Source organism: Aplidium turbinatum, chromosome 9 (assembly GCF_918807975.1).
Source record: "Aplidium turbinatum chromosome 9, kaAplTurb1.1, whole genome shotgun sequence".
NCBI classification, from domain to species: domain Eukaryota; kingdom Metazoa; phylum Chordata; class Ascidiacea; order Aplousobranchia; family Polyclinidae; genus Aplidium; species Aplidium turbinatum.
Window position 1 is genome coordinate 948,398 of NC_137480.1, and position 15,238 is coordinate 963,635.

The following is a 15,238-nucleotide window of genomic DNA, read 5'->3' on the forward strand; positions in this document are numbered from 1 at the left end:
AGCGCCCCAAAATTAGCTAAAATAGGTTGTCAAAACCCAAACCTGAAATTTTGTGTAGACCAGTGTTATTGGTTGACCTTTCACTAGTTTCTTGAAAGCCATCTACTTCCCGATACCAAATATCCTTGATGTTGAATCACAACCGGTAAATGCATGAAGAGGAGCTGTGAGCATGTCTCGTTTTCGTAGCTTTTATTTCTACCACATTGTTGGCATCATTCTTATTTTGGGAAGAACTTTTTGCGACGTTTGCTTTCCACAACGTCCATCATCATCATCATCAGTCGTTATCTCCGCCTGCGGCAGATTGCGCATCAACATGGCTTATTTGCTTCCAAGAGTGGCGGTTTTGAGCCAACTCGCCCAGTGTCGTCAAGTGGAATCCGGTCCATGATTGAATGTTGTCTTGCCATCGTTTTGGTTGTCTGCCACGTTTTCTTTTTCCTTCTACTTTGCCTTCTGTGCAAACTTTGCTGATTCCGAATTGTGATCTTTTAGTGTGGCCGAACAGTTTTAAAACTTTTGATTTTATTATTGCTGCAATTGGATGTAGTTTTGTCATAGTTAGAAGATCTTCTATTTTTGTGTGATCAAGTAACCTTTTGTTGGTCATGCTTCTCATGATGTGATTTTGGAAGGTAGTGAGTTTTTTCATTGTTGATGATGTCCAATTTACGCATTCTAGACCGTACAGCACGACTGGTAAAACGTAGGTGTTGAAAATTTTTGCTTTCAGTTTGATTGGGAGTCTATTGGATGTTAGAATCTTTTTGTTCTTTTCAAATGCTGCCCAGCCTAAGCCAATTCGGTGTTGCACTGCAGTCTTTCCATCGTTGGTTGCGGATAGTCGGTGGCCAAGATATATGAATTCTGGTACTTGTTCTATTTGTTTTCCATTGAGAGTGAGATTGAGTGTGTTGTTAGTTTTGTCGGTTGTCATACATTTGGTTTTGGACACATTTATTTGGAGGCCGAATTTAGCAGCATTTTTTGACAGAGCATCTAGGTATTCCTGCATTTTCAGTTTAGAATTATTCAAAATGGCCATATCGTCTGCGTAGCTTAAGTTGGATATTACATGACCGCCGATGGTGAATCCAGTTGTACACTTATTTTCTGTTTCTGAGATTATTGCAGCCGCTACGATGCAAAACAGGATAGCAGACAAGACATCTTCTTGCTTAACCAGGTGTTAACCTTTTATAATATCAATTCGTCTGGTTGTTCCGATGTCTGTTTTGATTAGTGCTTTAGAGTTGTCATACGTTGCTTTCAAGAGGTTGATGTATTTTTTGTTGATGGAAGTTTTATCCAGAAGTTGCCAAAGGTAGGGTAATTTAACACTGTCAAACGCTTTTTTGAAGTCAATAAAGGTGATATGAACGGGATTGTTGAATTCAATAGACTTTTCTATGATTTGTTCCAGCGCTAAGATTTGCTCGATTGTTCCTCTTCCTGGTTGGTAGGCTGCTTGTGTAAGGGGGAGGGATGCATATTAGACCTCCCCAATCCCCGGACTTTCTTTTGTTTTCATCTATATTGTGACTTTTCTGCATGGGTTTTCAATGCTGATTTCAAAAATATGCATAAAAATTTTTTTCGATCAACGTCTGGGAAGTTATTCGCTGTTGCTTAGCAACAACTTTTCAAAAAAATTACAAAAATCCCCTTTAAAACCTCTTTACTTTTAACCTAGTATGCTGATATCTAGATTATCTGAAAGCATTTCTTCTGCTGAAGAATTTAAAAAAAAATTATTAAAATTGGACAATCGGTACTAGAGTTATGACCGTTTAAGTACCCAGATTATGCAGTCACGCATGACTGATTTTTGTTAATTTATTGCCAAATGATACTAGAAAAATGGTGAAAGTTGCTGTCAAGGGGTTTTTGGGGGTAAGGAGTTCAAAAAATATATTAAAAAGTGTCTCAGAGCAACAGAAAAAAACTTATTAAAAAATTGATACGAACAGTCATGCATGAATGATTTTGTCGCTGTCGCTTCATTCCTACAACGAGATGTATTCCTTAGGCACCACAAACGTTAAATGCCTGGAGTCATATACAGTATAACATGGAACCGATCATCTCAATGTAGCTAACATCTGGGTACCCATTGCACTTGATGTTAAAATACACGCTTCATTGCTCGGAAAGAGCTCTGATCAAGTGCAAGATGGTCACGGTCCGCCACAATTTCAATAGCATCTCTCACCCAGCATAATGTAGTCTATGTATTTAAATCATGTGGCAAAAAATGGATTAAGTCAGCTGAACTTAATGATAACCTTCTGTAATGCATTTCAGGTTTCACTATTGATCAGTTAGCATTTTCTACTTGTATCTTGTATGATTATATAACGTATTATATACACTTCTACTGTCTAATATTCCGTGTGTATTCATGTATCCATCATGGAGCTGAAGAAGAGTAAAATGAACAATGGTGGTTTGCTTGGTAATTAGTGGTTTGCTTAGCAGATATCATAAATCGTGTTGTCAGTGTTTCTCGAAATTTAATTAAGGCAGCAGATTCCTTTTTGGCATGTTTGTATTTCTTGTATTCATCAACCAAACGAATAATTTTGTTTTGGATATTTTGTTTTGTCATCAGTGGAATGCAAGCAGGCTGCCATACTTTTGCTAGACATACTGATGTATCCCAAGCTGCGAGCTTCCCACTCTGGTGGTTACGGGGATTTAATTGAAGATGATATATGTATTTCTGCAGAACATCTCCAGTAGTTGGTCTAAATTGTCCTTCCTTAAAATGTCTTAAAGGCTGCAAATTACCAAGCAAACCACCATTGTTCATTTTACTCTTCCTCAGCTCCATGATGGATACATGAATACACACGGAATATTAGACAGTAGAAGTGTATACAATACGTTATATAATCATACAAGATACAAGTAGAAAATGCTAACTGATTAATAGTGAAACCTGAAATGCATTACAGAAGGTTATCGTTAAGTTCAGCTGACTTAATCCATTTTTTGCCACATGATTTAGATACATAGACTACATTATGCTGGGTGAGAGATGCTATTGAAATTGTGGCGGACCGTGACCATCTTGCACTTGATCAGAGCTCTTTCCGAGCAATGAAGCGTGTATTTTAACATCAAGTGCAATGGGTACCCAGATGTTAGCTACATTGAGATGATCGGTTCCATGTTATACTGTATATGACTCCAGGCATTTAACGTTTGTGGTGCCAAAGGAATACATCTCGTTGCAGGAATGAAGCGACAGCAACAAAATCATTCATGCATGACTGTTCGTATCAATTTTTTAACAAGTTTTTTTCTGTTGCTCTGAGACACTTTTTAATATATTTTTTGAACTCCTTACCCCCAAAAACCCCTTGACAGCAACTTTCACCATTTTTCTAGTATCATTTGGCAATAAATTAACAAAAATCAGTCATGCGTGACTGCATAATCTGGGTACTTAAACGGTCATAACTCTGGTACCGATTGTCCAATTTTAATAATTTTTTTTTAAATTCTTCAGCAGACGAAATGCTTTCAGATAATCTAGATATCAGCATACTAGGTTAAAAGTAAAGGGGTTTTAAAGGGAATTTTTGTAATTTTTTTGAAAAGTTGTTGCTAAGCAACAGCGAATAACTTCCCAGACGTTGATCGAAAAAAATTTGTATGCATATTTTTGAAATCAGCATTGAAAACCCATGCAGAAAAGTCACAATATAGATGAAAACAAAAAAAAGTCCGGGGATTGGGGAGGTCTAATGCATATAGGTCATTTTTTACGCGTGCCGCAATGATAGTGATAAAGAGTTTGTATACATGACTGAGTAGACTTATTGGACGGTAGTTGCTGCAGTCGAGTCTATTGCCTTTCTTGTAGATTACAATTATTAGAGCTTCTTTAAAATTGCTGGGTATCTTTTTCGTTGTTAAGATAGAATTGAAGAGATGAAGCAGTGCTGTGATTAGAGGTTCGCCTCCTGCTTTGAGGTATTCTGAGTAAATGCCGTCTATACCGGGAGATTTGTCATACTTTAAGTTGCTAATAGCATTAAATATTTCGCTTCTTAAAATAGATGGGATTTCGTCAGAGGCAGAGTCATCGATGAGTATCTGTTGCGGATTGTCGTGATAGAGTTCTTCATAGAATTTTGCCCATCGTTTGAGGATACAGCTTTTGCTCGTGAGGATGTTTTCTTTTGCATCTTTAATTCCCCAACTGATGTTTTTAGGTTTTGTTTTAAGTTTCTTTATGGCAGCATAATAGATTTTGTATGGAGGTAGGGTGTTCAGTTCATCGATTTTATCTTCTAATTGCTTCATTTGGTCTTTTTTCACGAGCTTCTTTGACTCAGATTTAGCGATTTTGTATTGAGTAGATGAGGATCCATGTTGTTTTCTAATTTTATGTTTAGATTGGATGGCTTTTTTAGTTTGTTGCGACATCCAGTTCGGTTGGTCTTGGTGCATTTTTCCGGGAAGAACAACTTCTGATTCTTCCCGTAGTCCTGCGGTTATAGCTTCTTGTATGGACTCTGGGTCTGTCATTTGCTGTAAAGTGGCATATCTGTTTTGTAAATTTACTTGGAAGTGTTCAGCGACTTCTTGTTGTTTCATAAGGTGGGGTCTCTGGATTGGTTTCCACTTCTGCTTCTGAGGCCATGAGAAGCTTATTCTGAATTTTGTACGTATCATTCTGTGGTCTGATATGTCGGGAGTGTTCAAGGTAGAGCTGTTCAGGACGTTTAGTCTAGAAGACGAGGTGCGTGATAGGATAAAGTCTATTTGGTTTTTTGTCTTCCCATCAGGAGAGGTCCAAGTAAACAACATTTTCTTTTTCTTTTGGAACCATGTGTTAGTGACTTGGAGGTTGTTTTTTACGCAGAACTGGCCCAGTAGTTCGCCTCTTGTATTTCCGGTCGCCAGAGTGTGTTTTCCAATTGATGACGGGAATGTTTTATGTAGTTGACCTAGTTTGCAGTTGAAGACCTCCCATAATGAAGAGGTGATCTCTTTTTGGTACGTTGTCAATGATAGCTTGGATTTTGTCATATAGTTCTAGGACTTCCTCATCGCGGTGGGATGAGGTAGGGAAATAGCACTGAATGAGAACTAGTTTTGAGAATTTTCCTTGAAGACGTAACACAGCAAGTCTGTCAGATATAGGTTGGTATCCTTCCACAAAGGGGGCATAGGATTTGTGTACCAGGAAGCCGACTCCGTTAGATCGAGAGGTTTCATTACTTGATAGGAACAGTTTGTGATTAGAGGTGTTATGAGTTGTAATTTGGCTTTTCATGACTTTGGTTTCAGCTAGGCCGACCACATCCCAATTCACATTTTCGAGCTCATGGAACATTGTTTCAAGTGCGTGACTGTTTAAGTCATTGATTGTCCTTGGGTTGTATGTGCAATTGTGCATAGGTTGAAAATTTGTTTATTTTTCTTCTTGTTTCCTCTGTTCACTTGTCTTACATCAGTCCGAGGCTGCTGATGCAAACCCCTGGTCGTAACTGTCACATCAGTCCGGGGCTGCTGATGTGCCCTCCTGGTCGACATGCGAGGATCCGGAGGTAGCCTCCTCTTAGTTGCGATACTATTGGTTGACATATTATTCCATGTGATTTCACGAGCCGTACTGCTTCCATGCTGGCTCATGGCAGGTTGGAAGAGAGTGATTTGATTTTGTGACACCATCACTAGAAGATAGTCTTACTGGACTAGAGGGCTCTCCTGTCCTGGTCGAGGGACTACGTTTTGTCTGGCCTCTACCTTTCGACCAACCTGGCATGGGTGACCCTACCAGGAGCGGATGCTCCTGCCAGTACAGCTCTAGAGGTCATCGAGGCGCTGAAACTCTCTCACCGCGTTAAGGTAGTAGTCCAAGAGAGTCCACAACGTCCACATAGTCAAAATTTGCTCTGTTTTATCTAGCAGTTCATCTTGTAGCTCTGCAATGCTTTTGCCTGTCATGCTGTGTCGATAGCTTTTTGTAAAATTAAACTCTAAGTCAATTTGCATGTGTTTGACAAGGAACTCTGCAATCCTTTTCTGAATCTGCTGAATTTAACGCCTTGCATTAAAATTGACATACAAAAAGGAAACAAACAGGACCTCACCCTTTTGAGATGTTTTTATTGAAGCTTCTCCCACTGGTTTTCTCACTTCTGTTTATCAAAAACCCATATTCGGGCAAAATCATATGGGAGAGGAAAGTTGGTAAATTTTTGAAAGTTTTCAAATGGGTACCTGTTATACATTTTTGGAATCGTGTTGCTTTACAGTTTCACACTGTGTACTTTATTGTTCAAATTTCTACATTCTAAACACAAATTTTTAGCCTTATTTACCAATGAGGAAATGTTGTTGAGTATGTTGTACAAAATGCCTTGTTTTCGCCAAGTGATATAGCGGTCAATTTTTGAGTTAATTTAAATATTTTTTGGGCTACAGTGACACAAACTAATGTATTTGCAGCTTCTTCTTTTAACTTGCACTGATGCTATAACATAGCATCACTGTTATAGTCGTCATTTTATTTACGTTGAATATTATTGTTTATTTTATATTAAACGTCTGGAAATACAACAGACATTTAACTGGCGTCGTCGGCAGGATCTTTACAGAATTTCTACAGGATTTTAGAAACATGGAGAAGCTGATCGAAGTCCTGCAACAACAAATTGCCAACCAAGAACGCCAAACGAAGGAACAAATTGCCAACCAAGAACGCCAGACGAAGGAGCAAATTGCCAGACAAGAAGAACGTCACCGAGAACAAGAACAACGTCACCAAGATCAGACGAAACTACTCATGGAACAACTACGAGAAATGCGAGCCCAAACTTCAAGACCACAACCAACAACAATACAACAGCAGGTATCTTTACCTAAATTCGTAACGTTCGATGCCACCACTGAATTGTGGGCAGACTATTGGAAGAGGTTTAACACCTTTGTAGCAGCACATTCAGTCGCACAAGACAAAATGCCGCAGGTTTTTTTCACCAATCAATCACCTACAATCTACAAAATGTTAACAAATTTGGCTGCGCAGGAAACAAACCCAAAAGAAGTCAACAATCTCACCATGACGGAAATTACAAATTACATGGCTCAACAATTCGAACCAAAACGCTTCATCGTGAGGGAGCGATTCCGTTTCTGGAGCGAAATGAAGTGCAAGCCCGGTGAAACAGCTCAAGAACTAGCCATCCGCATACGCCAGGCAGCTGCCACCTGTGACTTCTCGTCCATTTCAAATCCATTGGACGAAGCTTTACGTACTCGTTTTATTTGTTCAATAGGTAATGAGGCGGTGCTTAAGGCGTTATTCAAAATCAGAGCTGATGAACTTACTTTCAAACGTGCGGTGGAGGTTGCATCAGAAACCGAAGAGGCAGCCAAGGTGGCCAAAGAAACTGTTTACGGCACTCCACCAGTACCAGTAGCAAACAAGTAAGGACCATCAGCAAACCTCCAAAAACTAGGCAACTTACAGGTACTTTCTTTACTTCTAAAAATAAAGAATGCTATCGCTGTGGTAATTCCAACCACAACGCCAATGACTGTAGGTTTAAGAAAGCCACCTGCTATTTCTGCAATATTACGGGACACTTGCAGAGTGTTTGTCGAAAGAAAGCTAGACAGTTCAAACCTTCTAAGGTAAATTGTATGGAGGAAATTAACATGCTCTCTAGTTCTTGCAGAAAACCTCGAAATTCAAAGTTGGAAGTACCGATCTCCATTAATTCGGTAACCACACACTTAGAACTGGACACTGCTACAAATGGAAATTTCCTTTCCAACGACGTCTGGACTCGGGTAGGCGCACCTCAATTGCAAGCACCAGTGTCGCAGTTCCAATCTGCTACCAAGCATCTAGTACCAATCACGGGTTCTTTCACGGCCCAGGTAACTTGTCCTTCCACGGGAAGGTCAGATAATATTCCTTTTGTAGTCACGACAGTCAAGGGACTAAACTTGCTAGGTCGTGATGCAATCTCGTCTTTAGGAATTTCTATCGATAAATTCCTTCTGTCTAACTATTCTACTTTACAGAGTATCCAGTCATACGACAAGCCTGATAAGAGTCTGGAGAAAGCATGCTCCCTCTTATGTGACGAGTTCAAAGATGTTTTTAAGCCTGAACTCGGGTGCTTACGAGATTATGAACTAGACATAGATTTTAAGTCTGATGCTAAACCTGTTTTTCTCAAACCTAGGCCTGTACCTTTCGCGCTAAAGGAGGACTTAGCACAAGCCTATGATTCGGGCATTGCACGTGGTGTATGGACACCAGTTCAGTTTTGCGATTGGGGCACACCGGTTGTTCCAGTCCGTAAGCCTTCAAACTCTTCAGAAGCGAAGGCCAAGTTACGCATATTTGGCGATTATTCAGTCACGGTGAACCCTTCCCTGGAGACCCATCGTCACCCGTTACCCTTACCAGAAGACTTAATGCAAAAGTTGGGTGGTGGGTACGGTTTCAGCAAGATAGACTTGGCTGATGCCTACAATCAGATTCGACTTGGTCCTGACAGTCGAAAACGACTCGCATTAAGCACTCACCGTGGCGTACTTTTACAAAATGTTTTACCTTTTGGCATATCTTCTGCTCCAGGTTATTTTCAGAAGATCATGGACGACCTTACAGCCGACCTTCCAGGGGTCGCAGTCTACCTAGACGACATTCTTGTCAGTGGCACTACTGCTGAGGAGCATCTCCAGAATCTTAGACGGTTCCTCGATCGACTTCACTCAAAAGGCCTGAGGTGTAGGAAAGACAAGTGTAAGTTTGCACAACCTCAGGTAGAGTATCTCGGACACATTTTGTCCAGGCAGGGCATCTCCAAAGATCCCAAGGTAAACGCCGTACTGGAGATGTCTGCCCCCACTGACGTATCTTCTCTTCGTTCGTTTTTAGGTTCCTTACAATTTTATTCGAAGTTTCTACCGTTGAACGCTTCTACTGTAGCAGAACCACTATACCATCTCACGAAAAAGGACATTCCTTGGAGATGGGGAAAACAAGAGGAAAACTCTTTTGCTCAGCTGAAGCATCATCTATCTACTGATGAGGTTCTTACACATTTCAATGCGTCACTTCCGGTAGGTATCGCATGTGATGCTTCTAGTGTGGGCATTGGTGCTACTTTGTTTCACCGTTACCCAGATGGCACAGAACGGCCTATAGCAAACGTTTCAAAAGTATTAACAGCCTCTCAGAGAAACTATAGTCAAATTCAGAAAGAGGCTTTGTCGATAATTTTTGCGCTAAAGAAATTCTATCAATATCTTTTTGGTAGATCATTCATTTTGGTCACAGATCATAAACCATTGCTTAGTCTTTTTGGCCCGACCAAATCGACACCTTCTTTGGCAGCACATCGTTTAGCTCGTTGGGCACTCTTTTTGTCGCAATTTACATACACTATTGAGTACAGGAAGACAAAGGATCATCAAAACGCTGATGCTTTGAGTCGCTTACCAGCAGGAGGGGATAAAGTCTTCGATGAAGAGGAAAGTGCGGATGACATTGGTATCGTCTGTGCTATCGATGCTTTGGATTTGCAGGTCCAGACCCCAAATGCCGCCTCACTGCGTAAAGAATCTTCTAAAGATCCTATCATTTTCCCGGTAATGCGTTTCATTCGTGAAGGATTGCCGGCCAAGTCTTCTCCACAAGACCCGGTCGAACCGTTCCGTAAGTACGCAGACTCTCTTTCTACTTGTTACGGATGTCTACTTTACGGTTCCAGAGTGGTCATCCCTTCCAAACTTCGTCCTTCCGTCCTTCAGTTGCTTCATGAAGGACATTTCGGCATTGAGAGAATGAAGCAGTTGGCAAGGACGTCCGTCTACTGGCCAAACATCGATCGAGACATAGCGGAACTTTGTCACAAGTGCAGTACCTGTGGCGAATATCAACCGCAATCTAAAACCCAGGTCCAATCATGGACGGTTCCAGAAGCACCGTGGAGTCGCTTACACATAGATCATGCGGTAGAATTCATGGGTTACCATTGGTTACTCAGCATTGATGCTTTTTCTAAATACCCATGTATTCATGCTACTACTTCCTTATCGTCAACAGCTACTATCAACCTGCTAGAAGAAGATTTTGCTCATTTCGGCTATCCCCATACTATAGTTACCGATAATGCTACTACTTTTAAATCCACAGAATTCCAAACTTTCTGTAAGGAGAGGGGTATGGTACACGTCACGGGTGCCCCTTACCATCCGGAAACCAATGGAGCGGCGGAACGCCTCGTACGTACGTTCAAGCAAGCACTTCGCAAATCTTCCCTGCCCCCGAAACAAGCAGTCTTGGAATTCCTACAGCAGTATCGACGCACGCCCACTCCGAGTGGCTACTCTCCAAGCCAATTACTCAACAATCGTCAGATTCGAACCAAGATCGACACGCTTCTCCCCACACCGTCTCAAGTGGTACCCCGACAAAACCCTCACAACACGGACGCCTCTGAAGTTACAAAACGACATTTCAAACCGGGAGATCCCTGTTACGCGCTATCATTCACTCCACGACGGAGCCAGGATCCTCGTTGGGTTCCAGCCGAGGTGATTAAGCGACAGGGTAGCCGAATCTTCCTGGTACGTCTGCTGCCACATGGTCCGACGTGGAGGCGCCATATGGACCAACTGCAACCTCGCTATGCATCATCGGAGGACCAGGAGCCGGGAGAAACTCCTGCACCAACAGTCGACTTCTCCGCTGTCTCCACCTCAGCTCGAACGGATTCGGACGACACACCGACTGTACCGGAATTCGGGCCACACAACCCACGAAGGTCGAGCCGTCGCCGCAGACCTCCGGCCCGTTTCGGACTTTGAGAGTTATTGTTTAATTCGGTGTCTTGTTCATATTTTTCTTTGTGTATAAAAATTATCGGGGGAGGTGTTATAGTCGTCATTTTATTTACGTTGAATATATGTAACTCGTGACCAGCGTCACTACATAATCACAGTTCAGCGTTTTCTGGTACAGACGTTGGAATTGATTACTACCGCACTGCGCGTGTAATCAATTGAGCGTTTTGTACCACGTTCCTTAGTTGATTGTTTTGCGTTTCTTTCTTACTATATATTGCGTTGCTTTTATACACTGAATCAGTAAGTAACAAGAGGTAAATGGTTTTCTCACTTGGTTGGCTATCGCTACAATTATTATTGTTTATTTTATATTAAACGTCTGGAAATACAACAATGAGAAATAATTGTGTCCCGTAGTGTAACTATTTGTTATGTCTCGTAGTGTAACATGACCTTCAATGCAATATTTACATTCACACTCTAGATATGAATTTCAGTTAACAACTTAGAATGATTTTAATTGAATCAGAATCAGTAAATTAACCATGTTTTAGACAACAATGCCTACTTCAGGGGCAGATAGGATAAAAAAATGTCGTGAAAAGAAGGCTGCGGAGTGCAGACCTAGAAAAGTTTAAAAAAGACTAGAAATTGGAAGTCCAGAAATACAGAAACAAGAGAAAAATAAAGGAATCAACACTAGATACGGATGAACAGTATAAACTGAGAGAATAGAGGAGAGAGTATGAAAGGATAAGGAAAGCAAACCAGAGGAAAGCAAAAAATTCAAATGAGCATAATGCAGAAAACACAGCAATACCAATAACACCAACATCGCAATATAAGACAGATTCTGCGAGGAATAAGGCTATCTCAAGAACAAGAAAACCACTTCTGCAATCACCGAGAAAAAGAAAATTACGAGAACTTGGTGGGAGTGTGAAGCGGGCGGTTTATGATCTTGTCATATCCAGACGAATTATCGTACATGACCTAGATTCTTTTGTGATTGCTGCCCAGGTCAATAAAGCTTCTAAAATCAAAATCATAAAAACTACTAAAGATAAAATTACAGAAACAATAAAGAAAGAGGAGTGGAAGGGAAAATTTGATGCAGAACCTGCCTTGAATGGAATTAGAAAAGCCCATCAAATAACATTGGAACAGCAAGAACCAATTCTAAATTATCTCTCGTCAATAAATCATCAAACTACTGATTTTCAAAATGAAAGAGACGAAGATGACGAAATTGAAAACTCATGGGTTGCGGTAATTTATGACAAAAATTTCTGTGTAGGGAAGGTTTTGACACACCTTAAATCTGAAGGAAGGATACGAGTTAAGTATCCAACATCGTGTGGACCTAATCGCTATCAATATCCAGAGGATGATGATATTGGAGTGATAAACCTAAAGGATATTTTGGCTAAAACAGTGGAGCCTGAGCTGATGGCAGGTGCTGATACGATTATTTACAGTTTACCTGGAAGCAAATATCAGAACTTGGTGCATAATGCCTTTACAAGTACATAAATGCATACACACTGACTAACACAGAATGGTATTTGATACATAAGTTGCTGTGAATTTTTCGTTTTGTTCTTGAATTCGTTCGTTTGTTTTGAATTAAATAATGCAAGGAAAATGTGTCCCGTAGTGTAACGTCCCGTAGTGTAACATACTAAACATTGTAGAGATTCAGTTTAAATTATTTCAAACTTCTGAGATTATCGCCCATAACACAAATAAAGCCATACACACATTTGCCGCAAAAAAATTTAATGTTAAAGGCTAATTGAGGAAGAAATGCTGATCGCAGAAAAATGGGTAAATTGATGGTTGTTTCAGGTGTCCCGTAGTGTGACGTCACAATTTTAGTTAAACCAATTACTAAAATTGATTTTTTTTTGTGGAAAAACGTTTATTAAAGCAAAGTTCATCACTAGCAGATTTCAAAAATGATTTTACATTAGAATTTAATAATAAAGAATCATAATGATGAAGTCAAATAAAAAAAAAATTGTTATTTGTCCTGTAGTGTAACAAATGATTTAGCCCATTCACTGACCAATACGTGCATTGGAACTAATTTGCCCCCAACTAATGTAAAGCGAACATTATTTCCACTTTGAAACTCAGAGCACTTAAAATAAATTTTGAACTGGATAAAATTCGATCAATTAGGGAACAAAATAGCTACCTGGGCCATGTCGTGAACACAGCAATCTCTAAAACTGTCATCCACAAAAATGTCCAGTTTACATGAAATTGCCATGGCTGGGCTCTGTTGCCAGAAAATTTAAAAATCACATTTGTTAAACTGGCAACCTTGTCGTTAAACTGCATATATTCTTCACCACCAAAGAACTTTACCGTTCCAGCAACAAAGACTGCTTGTCTACTATAAAATTTAGTAACTTATTTAGTTTACCACTGCGAGAGTTGGTGCGTAGGCTGCAAGTCCCAACGCCTGGAGGAACAAATCGAACAACATGTCCCGAAAATAATTAGAGAAGGAAACAATACAACCAGAGCTCAACCAAATCGGACATGCAAAGCTGTAAATGACAAAAATGTATTTAGTGACTACAATAGGACAACACCTGCTGGATAACGAAGAATGTGCTTTGAAGTTTAAACTCAAAATGTTTTCAATTCTTACTAAAGAATGTTCTTCGTTCCACCTTGCAGCAATAGCAGCAACCTTCATAAAAACTCCTGATCCAGTCTGATGCCGCCAAAAGGAATTCGTTAATGTTTTTAAGTTGCTTCGTTAGTTTTAATTCTTCTGATCAGCCAAATGTACATTTCGTTTTTCTTCCACTATAAACTTCTTCTTCTTAAGCGTCTTTCACTTTACCACAATTAGATTTATTTTATTTTGATGTTAGCTTCTGAAAACAGTCAGACGAAAACCTACAGCTTGGAGCTATGTGCAACTTTCTACTCGCAAAGTGCATGATACCTTTACACTACAGTAGAGGTGGCTAATTTTGTTCATGCAGCAATAGTTTTCACTCCTTTTCTCCATTTCATTTTGACCAATGCATCTTCCCCTTTCTGTCCGACTTTTTCTGTTTGGTGCTCCACTGATGCTTTCACACTCTTTTTGGACATTCTCGTTTCCCTTTCTAACAGACTGTGGAGTATATTGATGATAATCTTCTGTTTAATGTTAAAGTGGTTCGCCATAGTAGCAACAAAAAACTAACTGCTACCATACACAAAAAACCAACACATGCAGACACAAACATCAAAAACTCACAGTGGCCAAAACATTGTACAGCAGACTATAGACACTCACATAACGGATGATTCTAAACGTTTACACCACAAGAAAAACATTCAAAACACCTTACTGCTCAACGGATTTTCACGAAAACTTGCTTGCATACAGCGACCGAAACCTTCGCTTCCTCCTGATAAATGATAAATCTTTTACTTGTCTTCCTTACATAAGGAAAGCATCTGACAAAATTCAGGGTAACCCCAATGGCATAGAAATAAAGGTTGCCTTGAAACCCCATCTGACAATAGGTAAATACCTTCCCTCGGCTAAAGACCCCACGAAAGAAGGTGAAGTTTTTGGGTTGATCTACCAAGTTCCCTGTCATGACTGTGATTTAATCTACATTGGACAGACAAAACGTGATCTTAAATCAAGAATCAATGAGCACCAAAGAGCTATTAAATTTCAACGTCCGGAGCATTCCGCTCTTTGCAAACACTCTATAAATTCAGACCATAAATTACTTGGACCAATGCTACCATTCTTAAAACTGAAAAGGATGATACAAAAAGATTGTTTACAGAAAAGTGGTACATAAACCAGAAAGCACAATATGCTCTTAACCAGAAAGATGGTCAGAACTTTCCCTCTGTGTACAAAAATTACTTTGAGTTTGCCTTCACCTTTTTCTTTGCTCAGAGCTTTTTCTCTATCATTGTAATTGCTAATGATTTTTTCTGTCTTGTCTAATGTCTTTTCAACGTTTCTTGGGGTGGCCTTAAAGATAGATAAATTTACGCTGCTAGAAAGTAGCCTACTGGTTTTAGGCTTTCACTGTAGTCAGTTAAACAAGCAGTTTCGTCAGTATGTTTTTGTGTTGTGCCATTGTTGCTGAATAGGTTGTGTTTACCTGTTTTAGCCCCCTTGATAAAGTCAGTCATGCTGACTGACGAAACGTCGGTAATAAAAGCTAGGTATCATCTTTAACATAAGGAGGTAACCTAGTAAATAGTCACCAGAAGAACACAAGTTACTTTTATTTCTGTTTAAGTTTTAGCCATTAAATTTTAAGGTCCGGACACCTTTCAAATTTTAGTCTTTGAAAGACAGGTTGACTTAAATGAGCTATAGTATCACTTTTATTGTACTTGATGAGGAACATCATTTACATCGTAT

At 39.9% G+C, this 15,238-nt stretch overlaps 1 protein-coding gene across 1 annotated transcript in view; it reads left to right on the forward strand.

Annotated features, from left to right (window-relative positions):
* Positions 1 to 15,238, forward strand: part of LOC145777011 (tubulin polyglutamylase complex subunit 2-like) — a 107,205-nt gene that overhangs the window by 61,578 nt on the left and 30,389 nt on the right. The gene's annotated exons all lie outside the window — the stretch shown is intronic.